The sequence below is a fragment of the Megalobrama amblycephala genome, linkage group LG2 (genome assembly GCF_018812025.1).
Source record: "Megalobrama amblycephala isolate DHTTF-2021 linkage group LG2, ASM1881202v1, whole genome shotgun sequence".
NCBI classification, from domain to species: Eukaryota; Metazoa; Chordata; class Actinopteri; order Cypriniformes; family Xenocyprididae; genus Megalobrama; species Megalobrama amblycephala.
The window spans coordinates 51,964,539-51,974,344 of record NC_063045.1 but is presented as its reverse complement, the minus strand read 5'-3'; the positions used below and the strand labels follow the sequence as shown (position 1 = coordinate 51,974,344).

The following is a 9,806-nucleotide window of genomic DNA, read 5'->3' as shown; positions in this document are numbered from 1 at the left end:
TGTTAAGGCACTGTTCAAGGCAAGCACGAGCTCTGTGGGCGGAGAGCACGGGATTTAAAGGGGCCGCAACATAAAATCGGCGCGTTTATAATGATGCCCCAAAATAGGCAGTTAAAAAAATTAATTAAAAAAAATCTATGGGGTATTTTGAGCTGAAACTTCACAGACACATTCAGGGGACACCTTAGACTTATATTACATCTTTTAAAAACATAATCTAGGGCACTTTTAAAGTGTAAACTATTCCTGTGATGACAAAGCTGAATTTTCAGCATAATTGCTCCAGTCTTTAGTGTCACGCAATCCTTCAGAAATAATTCCAATATGCTGATTTTTCAAGGAAAGAAAAAAAATGGCCTAAATGCAAATAAGTGATGTTTCCTGTGAAAACCATCCTGCTGTGTACTGGAGAACACTGTGGGCAGTTGTTTTGTTGGTAAACCTGATGATGATGATGATATTCGACTTCAAAGCACATCTCTGGAAAGACTATTGTGCGGATCATGAGAGGTATGTGAAGGCTCTGAGTGGTTTGCAAGAGTTTCTGGGTTTTTCTTCCAGAGGAAATGGTCACACTGTGCTGGGATGTGTCTTTCAGGTGGCTTGTATGAGTGGCGGTGAGGCTGTCTCTATCTCTCCCATGAGTATTTCTACTTGCGAGCCGAGAGGCCCCAACACAGAAAACATATTAGACAGGCAAGTCCAAAAAGTCACCACCCCTCCTTTCTCTTCCTCTCTCTCTTTCATTCCTAGTCTCGTTTACTCCGTCACCCTCTGTCTGTCTTCTCTCCCGAGAGTTATATATACAAGCTGTGATGTTATTGGGGCTGTTACCCGAGCCACCCCGACACACTCCTTTAAAAACACAAAAAGTGATAGAGATGCAGCACTTTTTTCGTCACTTAGAGAGTGACCTTTGATCCTTGCTCAGAAATGAATGTTTTCCACACTAATGCATCCCTGCTTTTAATATGCCTTGTTAAAATGCCCTCTTTTTCCTTTCTCCCCATTTTTACATCCCCTTTTCCTCCCCTGCAGAAAGAGGTATCAGCTAACACCTGACATGCCTTTGCAGAACCAGCTACAGGAAAGAGAGGAGGTCACACGCTCGTCAGATTCTGACCTCACGGAGACGCTGAGACAATCCAGACCTGCTAAGGATGAAGAGTGAGAAAGTAATTTCCTTCTCTTGTAGACCAAAAAAATCAAATGATGCTTTCCGTCTGCACAGAGAAAGTACATTTCTTTTGATTCGTTTTGATTATATTGTTCATTTGACTAAATAATAATATGAAATGGGTTTGGATATGCATTCTGTGAACAAATTTATTTTCTCAGTTTTTTCAGCTGCGGTCTGTGCAGTGCACTTGGTGGGCAAAGCTATTGGTTCTTGCTCCTGAATATTTAATTATGTAGGCCTGGTATAGAATGGAGGCCTATAAGGTCTGTAGTTGTTTGTAAATAATATAAGTAATCGATATCTGTTATATATGGAAGCTTGATTCCATCACAGAATAAAAAAAAATATATAATCATAACTTTTTATCTCACAATTCTGACATTTTTCTTGCAATACTGAGTGTACACATATCACAAATTATACTTTTTTTTGTGAGATATAAACTTTTGCAAGATGTAAACTCAGAAATTTTTGAGAAAAATATCAGAATTACTAGATCTTAACTTGCAAAACTTGCAATTCTGAGAAGAAAAGACAGAAAACCTTTCCCTAACCTAAACCTAACTCATAATTACTTATTTAAAAAAAAAAAAATTCTGTGGCAGAAAAAAAAATTATAATTCTGAGATGTTAACTCAGAATTCTGAGAAAAAAGTAAGAATTGCAAGATGAAAATGTAGAATTTCCAGAAAAAATAAAAATAAAAATTGCAATTACAAGTTTATAACTTGGGGGATATAAACGCGCAACTGTGAGATAAAAATTTGCAATTACCTTTTTTGTTTTTTATTTCATGGCAGAAATAAGCTTCCACGTGTCCTGTGTGCTTGTCCATTACGCTACTGAATCTGCGGCCACGTTTATAAAATATGCGTACATACCGATTTGATAAGCAGTGTGATCAAAGTCATGATTATCTTTATTTTTTTTTTTCTGTGACAGAACAGATATAGATAACTTCTATTATTTGCCAATAACAACTACAGTCCTTAAAGGTCTCCATTCTAAACCAGACCTATGTAATTAAATGTGACCCTGGACCACAAAACCAGTCACAAGGATACATTTTTTGAAATTGATATTTAAACATCATCTGAATAAATATGCTTTCCCTTGATGTGTGATTTGTTAGGATAGGACAATATTTGCCCTAGCTGTTTGAAAATCTGAAATCTGAGGGTGCAAAAAAATCAAAATATTGAGAAAATTGCCTTTTAAAGTTGTCCAAATGAAGTCCTTAGCAATGTATATCCACTCACAAAAATACATTTTTGATATATTTACCATAGGAAATTTGCAAAATGTCTTCATGGAACATGATCTTTACTTAATATCCTAATGATATTTGGCATTAAAAAAAAAAATCGATAATTTTGACCCATACAATGTATTGTTGGCTATTGCTACAAATATACCCGTGCGAATTAAGACTGGTTTTGTGGTCCAGGGTCACAAATATTCAGGAGCAAGAACCAATAGCGTTGCCCATTAAATCCATGCTAACGTTCAGATTTATAAAAATGGTCTTTGATGTGTAAAAAAAGTGCTTAGCACCATGTCAGGTTCGAAGCAGGCGTACTCACTTTCTCCTTGTGGCAGATTCAGAGTACTGCAGGTATCAGGCAGCAATAATAATAATAAAACCCTGTTAGCCTATTAATAGGCTATAAAATGGCCTATAATGCAGAAATAGATCACACATCTGGAAAAGAGGTGTACGCATGGTTTTTGTGCATACATTTGTTTTCTCAGAATCAGACGTATGCACGTTTGCAATCAAATCCAGCTAATATACCAATACTTATCTTACGTGTATCTAGGCGTTTACCATAAAATCTCCATCTTATACCAAAAATAATTGAATAATAACTGTTTAAATATATGGATCATATGGGTCTGTATATTCACTCAGTGGAGATCCTGAGAGGACATAGCAGGGAGACGGGGCAGTTGGGATTTAAATCATCCTGGAGGATCAGGTCAAGCCTCCCTGTTTCCCTCCCGCAGGCTCCAGAACTCTTGGACTGGGATGAATTAAGTCATTATTAATTACCCTACAAGAGCTCCATCCCATCCATAAATAATGTGGAAGAAACATACCACCACCTACAGCACAGAAAAAAGGGAAATATTTAGTGCAATAATCAAAATAACCAAACTGCTTCATGCTTTCATCATCCTGTTTAATTTTCCATTTCCCCCTCATGTTTTTCTTTTTAATAATCTCAGATAAAGCCAGTTTTTTGGACCTAAAAAAAACTGTAATTTAGTCCTTAGTATTTCATGCCCACTTTATATATGTTTATTATTTTACTGAAATGTATTGATAAATGCATTCACACTATGAAAGTTGCAGTGAAGCAACATATTAGGTTTTGGAACAGAGCTTGTGTGTGCAAATAAACACGGACATGTATTACCTCAGTTAGTAAAGTTTTTCCTGCAATTTTCTGCATCTACTTTTGGCTCCTTCTAGCAAAACATGAGGTCGATTTATTTAAAACCATCCACCTCCATTTGAGTCTCTTTTCAGCTGTCAAAAGTCTTGGCTCCGCGATGTTCTGCATTGGTTCCTGGGCAAACAAATAACATTCCTCATTTTTTTTTTCAATCGAAGCCAGAGGTTGTTCCCTATTTAAATACAGACCTGTTTACCAAAGGCCGTTCATTTTAAAATCAATGAGAAGGCGAGAGTTGGAGAGTATAAACATTTATTCTGCACTGAAGAAAAATCAGGGCCAGTTTTAGGGGTTGGCAGAGTCAGTATTGAATGTATTTTCATCTATTCTGTAAGTCTGCCCAACATATCCGTGTGAACTCCATAGGGAAGGCTTTTCTCAGCAGTCCAGACAATTGACAAAAGTTGGAGCGCTTTCTGTGTGTGTGTGTGTGTGTGAGTGGGCCTGAACCACCTGCACAATGATGCCGCTGTGTGTCTTTACTGGACGCATAAAAAGGGATCTGGTCTCCTCAAAGCTTTAGTTCTTATCTCTGTAAAACAGTAACTACACTGTGAGGTCAGTGGGGAACAACCATCTCACATTCCCTCAGCTGTACACAGACAATGTAAAACTACCACGGCCTTTGCCTGATCCGACAGATCCCAGGTCATTTTGAATTTAAGGGAGGTCTGGCAATCCATCAAGCTGACAGGTCTTTAAAACATATAGCATTACTGTCGTGTTTCTCGGTGTGAGATGCTCCAAATCTGAGGAACTGAGGACATCAGTGTGATTGCTCTGAGGTCGGATACCATAAAAACAAGATGAGCGCATGTTTGTGGTACCATCTGTGTTAAATTACCATTGTCATGATGATTTCTAGTCGTTAATTGCTAATTGGCGTAAAAGTTTAAATATTTTAGCTTGAGTTATGTAGTACAAAAAAAAAGTACTGGTAAAAATCTATATTTCATGTTACATAAGCATTTACTAACTATTGTGGGAAAAGTCAGTTGAATTTCACTTTTAAATATGCACTGTAAAAAATATTTTCATGATTTTTTTTTTTTTTTTTTTTGTCAAATCAACTTAGATAATTAATGTGGTTCAGATAACATAATATTTTGAGTTTCTGTTGATTAAACCAGTCGCCTTCATTGTATTAACTCACATTTTTAATTTCAATGAACCAGGTAACTTACTTTTTTAAGTTAAACCAACAATTATTTTTTTACAGTGTGGGATATATATATATATATATATATATATATATATATATATATATATATATATATATATATATATATATATATATATATATATATATATATATGCTTATGTAAAATTAATAATTGTATATTTAAATGAATTATTTGTTCATATATTTATTTTATTTTTATTTATTTTTTTATTTTTTTAACAATGAATAATGAAATATTGATTTCTATTCATATTGTATTTTTTTCATATTTATTCTAAGTTAATGATCATGCAAAATTTAAACTATTGTATTATTTTTTTTTAAACATTAAACATCAACTTATTTGTTAGTTGATGCTTATTTAAAATTAAATATTGATTTCTTCCAGATTTGTTGTTTGTTAATGCTTATTTATGTTATTTATATATATATATTCATATTGCATAAGCACTGACAAATAATAAATGTGAAAAAAATAAATTTACATGAGCTTATTATTTTTTAATGATAAAAAGATTTTATCCAAAACAAAAACATTTCCATTCCAATATACTTCAGCTTGTCTGTTTTTTTTACTCATTTTAATTCTGAAACTTGAAAAATAAAGAAAAATAAATTAATTCTGAAACTTGAAAAATAAAGCTCCAATTGTCTTCTTTCGAAAGATACCACAAGTATGCGCATAATTGACGCAAAACCTAAAATATTGTAGCTTGTGTTATGCATTATTACAAAAAAACCCAGAAAAAAACTATATTTCATGTTACATAAGCATTATTTGTTTGCATATTTATTATGAAAAAGTCAATGTTGAATTTTGCATTTTAAAAAAATATGGGGAATAATGTGAAATATTTAAATATAGTATGCTTATGTAAAATTAATAATTTCATATTCATATAAATTATTTGTTCATATTAATTTTTCATACTTTTTAAGAATGAAAAATGAAATAGTTTTCTATTCATATTTGATTTTGTTTGCATATTTCTAATAAGTTAGTGATCATAAAATTAAATATTGATTTCCTCCATATTTGTTTGTTAATGCTTATTTAACAAATGTAGGGGGAAATATGTCATGTTGCATAAGCATTAACAAATATGGAAAAAAGAAAAGAAATTACATGACATTTTTTTATATTTGAGTTGTCAAACTGTGATAAGTTATGTTTTTATAACTTTATATTTTTAACACTGTACAAATGTTCCATGTGGCATCTGTCACATTATAAAAAAATAAAATAAAATAAAAACGTATGCACTATACATCTTTAATGTCTACAATATGAAACAATAAAATAGCCACTTATAAAATAGCCACACCAAAAAACATGTTGGAACTGATAAAAAGGCTCATTGGATTACATTGTAAAGACAATTACAGTGACTGTAAAAGAGTGAATTGTATGGCGGTGTCATTCAAACAAGTTTGCAAAAATTCACCAAATAAATTTACTTTATAGCTGCTTTTCTAACAAAGGCCTAACCTCAAAACATAATCATGTTTTGGAATATTCTGAAAAATCTGTTCACCATAAGCTTAATTCATTCCACAGATTTCCATAAAAATGAAATAAATGTTCAAAGACTTCAACCACATAGTGAAAATGAAATGACGACAGTACTGGGCAATTAGATAAAGGCAGGGCCATTTTTTTCTTTTTATCAAATTCAAACCACTTGTGCCCAGTACGTTTGAGTCTTTGTAATTTGTGTTCACATGAACATTGTTTTGATGGCCTCTGTGAAGGGGCAGTTTCCATTCCCAAATGTGCTGTGAAAGCTTTCAAGGCTTATCAGGATATTATGACATGTTTTTCAGACAGGAAGTACAGTAGCTCCTAAACGCATTACTTCATAGTGAATGACTAATTGTATGTTTAAGCCTGAGTTTTATGATATCACACTCAACTTTATGATAAACACTCGTAGTTTTAATTGAAAGACATCACTCTCATATTCAGTGACATTTCTGCGGTTTGATAAATGTAACCTTGCCTGGTTTCAAGACTTTTATTGTACAGGCTTTCCTGCCTGATAGTTTTCTTGTCAGTAAGTGGTTTTTGAGTGATTAGGAACAAGTTGAGAGCGAGATATGTGTCAACATCATGAACATTTAAAATAAAATACAGGATTGCAACATCATGAACATTTAAAATAAAATACAGGAAAAGTATGTGTGCAGATGCGAATGGAGTCAGGCGCACGTCTTTCATGCTGAGGATGTAGATTGCATGCAGTCACAGTAAAAAGTGCTGCTGGAAGGTTTTCCATAAGAAGAGAAAGAGAAGTTTATAAGGGAAACGGGCAGGTTGGAGTAGGTCACAGGAATAATAAAATTATGTGTGTGTGTGTGTGTGTGTGTGTGTGTGTGTGTTCTGGTGTAGTGGGTTTCTACTTTAAACTATCACGACACTGTGCATTAAATCATTGCTCCAGAGCAAACATTTCTGCCTGAAACAAGTCCTGACTCAAAAAAAAAAAAAAAAAATTAAAAGAAACATTCATATAAAATGTAAAATAAAAAGGACTCTACTCCCTAATGCAGTCTTATGCAAAATAAATCATATGGGGAAAAAAAAAATTTAACTTTTTTTTTTTTTTCCGTCCTGGTTATATCCCATTTGCTCCCATACTGTAGGTTTTAGACTGTGGCATTGTTGTTTTGCTCGTGCAGGCCTTCATCATTCAAGCGTTCTCTCAATGGTTGCATGCTCTTGCAAAAATCCCCAATTCAATTTAGAAATGAATTGAATACACTTCTATAAAAATTCAAAACTGGCATGTTTGTGAAATCTGATGCCCCTATCTACCCCATCAAAGAGCACTATGGTTTCATAGCGGCACATTCTTGCTTTGGTGATTTATTTCAGCTCTCTGTGAATGATTAACAGACTGAGGGAGAGGGAGCTGAAGGAGCTCGATGATGAGGAAGATTTGTGTAAAGCTAAGTGAGAACAAAGAGGTTTCATCTTGAGGTCGTACCAAAGCACGAATGCCCGCCTGTTTGGGGGAAAAAAAGTCTGCAGAACATGGGACACGTGGGATGTTTCGTAATATGCAGACACAGTTTCACTTCTGATTTCTTTTGTTTAAGATTGATCTTGGAGTAAATTCAGTTTAGAGGTGGACAACAATGTCTTATTTGGCTTTAATGGGGAACGCAAGTGTAAAATATGACCTTTTGAACTGGAGCTAAACAAAAAAGCATCTCAAGCTGTGATCTTTCTGCTACTCTACCGAAAGTACCGCCCAAATATGTTTCAAATGTTCCCAGTGAAATTCCCCGAAGTGCCGGCGTTTTGTTTAAAAGCGATTGCTTCTAAATGGCAATTGTAAGGCCACTTTGCCTCAATTGATCACTTACACATTGTGTTATGAATTGCAGGAAAGCGCAAAACGCAGCCCAACAGCCTCAGGACTCAGAGCCCTCTGCGTAATTCAATCCAATCTCCGGGCCTCCACGACACACTCGCCTTGCCCTCCTCTTAGACTCCAGTTGGAGGAAATGGTCACATGTGAACCTTAGCAGCAAAGAGTGGCACTTGAGATTTAATCCGCAGTAGCTGCTGTGTAGATTAGGCTCGTACAGATAAGAATGACTCGACAGGTCTCCACAGGCACCTGACCCGTCCCGTTCCCCTGCAATAAAACCAGGCTTAGGAGCCGAGTCCCAGGGGCTTCAAAGCTCCCGTCGGCCCCAGGAGGGTGAGGGTCAGCAGTACTTAGAGAGATGAAGTCCCTGGGTGGGAAGAGATGACAAGACCTCCCTTCGCCAGCATGGACCGGTCAAAGACAAGTGAAGCAAATCAATGCTGCTCTTCTAGACTGGCCACGGTGACAAAGGCACAGTAGAGTGAAGCTGTCCCAGGGGTCAACAGTTGGGTCGTTGGGTCGCCTTGATGTCTGTGACCTTTGACATGAAGCTCTCAGGGTGGGCGGGGTTGTGTTTCAGGCAGCTCCTGGGTGCATGTGTCTAGATTCTGACCTGAAAGGAAAGCGGGGAATGGCAAAGAGGCTTGATTTAAAGCCCTGACATACTTCAAGCGAAATCGAAGGACAAACTGGTGTGATGTAATTTCGAACAAAATCAGGCCAAAATAAAGTTCATTTGGAGTTTGTTTCTGGACCTTCAAACTACCATTGGTCCATCATGTTGATTACGTAATAGATGCGCCCTAAGGCTCTGCCGCCTTTGACGTGGAAATCTTGTCCGATTTATTTCTTCTGTTTGGTCTGTGAAGATCAAACATGAATAAAAACAGCTGAATGAAATTATAGTTGAAATTGAAGTTGTAATTCTAATTTAAAGAGACACTGACACTGGTTTTTCACGTTTAATACTGTAAAGCATGCTTTAAAGGAACACTCCACTTTTTTTGAAAATAGGCTCATTTTCCAACTCCCCTAGAGTTAAACAGTTGAGTTTTACCGTTTTCAAATCCATTCAGACGATCTCCGGATCTGGCGGTACAACTTTTAGCATAGCTTAGCATAGTTCATTGAATCTGATTAGACCGTTAGCATCTCGCTCAAGTTTGATATTTTTCCTATTTAAAACTTGACCCTTCTGTACATCGTGTACTAAGACCGACGGACAATGAAAAGTTGTGATTTTCTAGGCCGATATGGCTAGGAACTATACTCTCATTCCGGCGTAATAATCAAGGAACTTTGCTGCCATACCATGGGTGCAGCAGGCGCAATGATATTACGCAGCGCCTGTGACCCCCTGCTTGCACAGGGAGCGTGCCTTGCAACCATGGAGACATTTGTGAGAGACGCTGCAAAATATCATTGCGCCTGCTGCACCCATGGTACGGCAGCAAAGTCCTTGAATATTACGCCGGAATGAGAGTATAGTTCCTAGCCATATCGGCCTAGAAAATCACAACTTTTAATTTTCCGTCGGTCTTAGTACACGATGTAACTACAGAAGAGTCAAGTTTTAAATAGGAAAAATATCAAAACTCGTTGGTCAT

At 35.9% G+C, this 9,806-nt stretch overlaps 1 long non-coding RNA gene across 1 annotated transcript; it reads left to right on the top strand.

Moving 5' to 3' along the window:
* The first annotated feature begins 1,037 nt into the window (after positions 1-1,037).
* Positions 1,038-3,453, top strand: LOC125262928. The gene is made up of 2 exons (XR_007183665.1): positions 1,038-1,175; positions 3,093-3,453. It is a non-coding gene; the product is annotated as an uncharacterized LOC125262928 (long non-coding RNA).
* Positions 3,454-9,806: the final 6,353 nt, after the last annotated feature.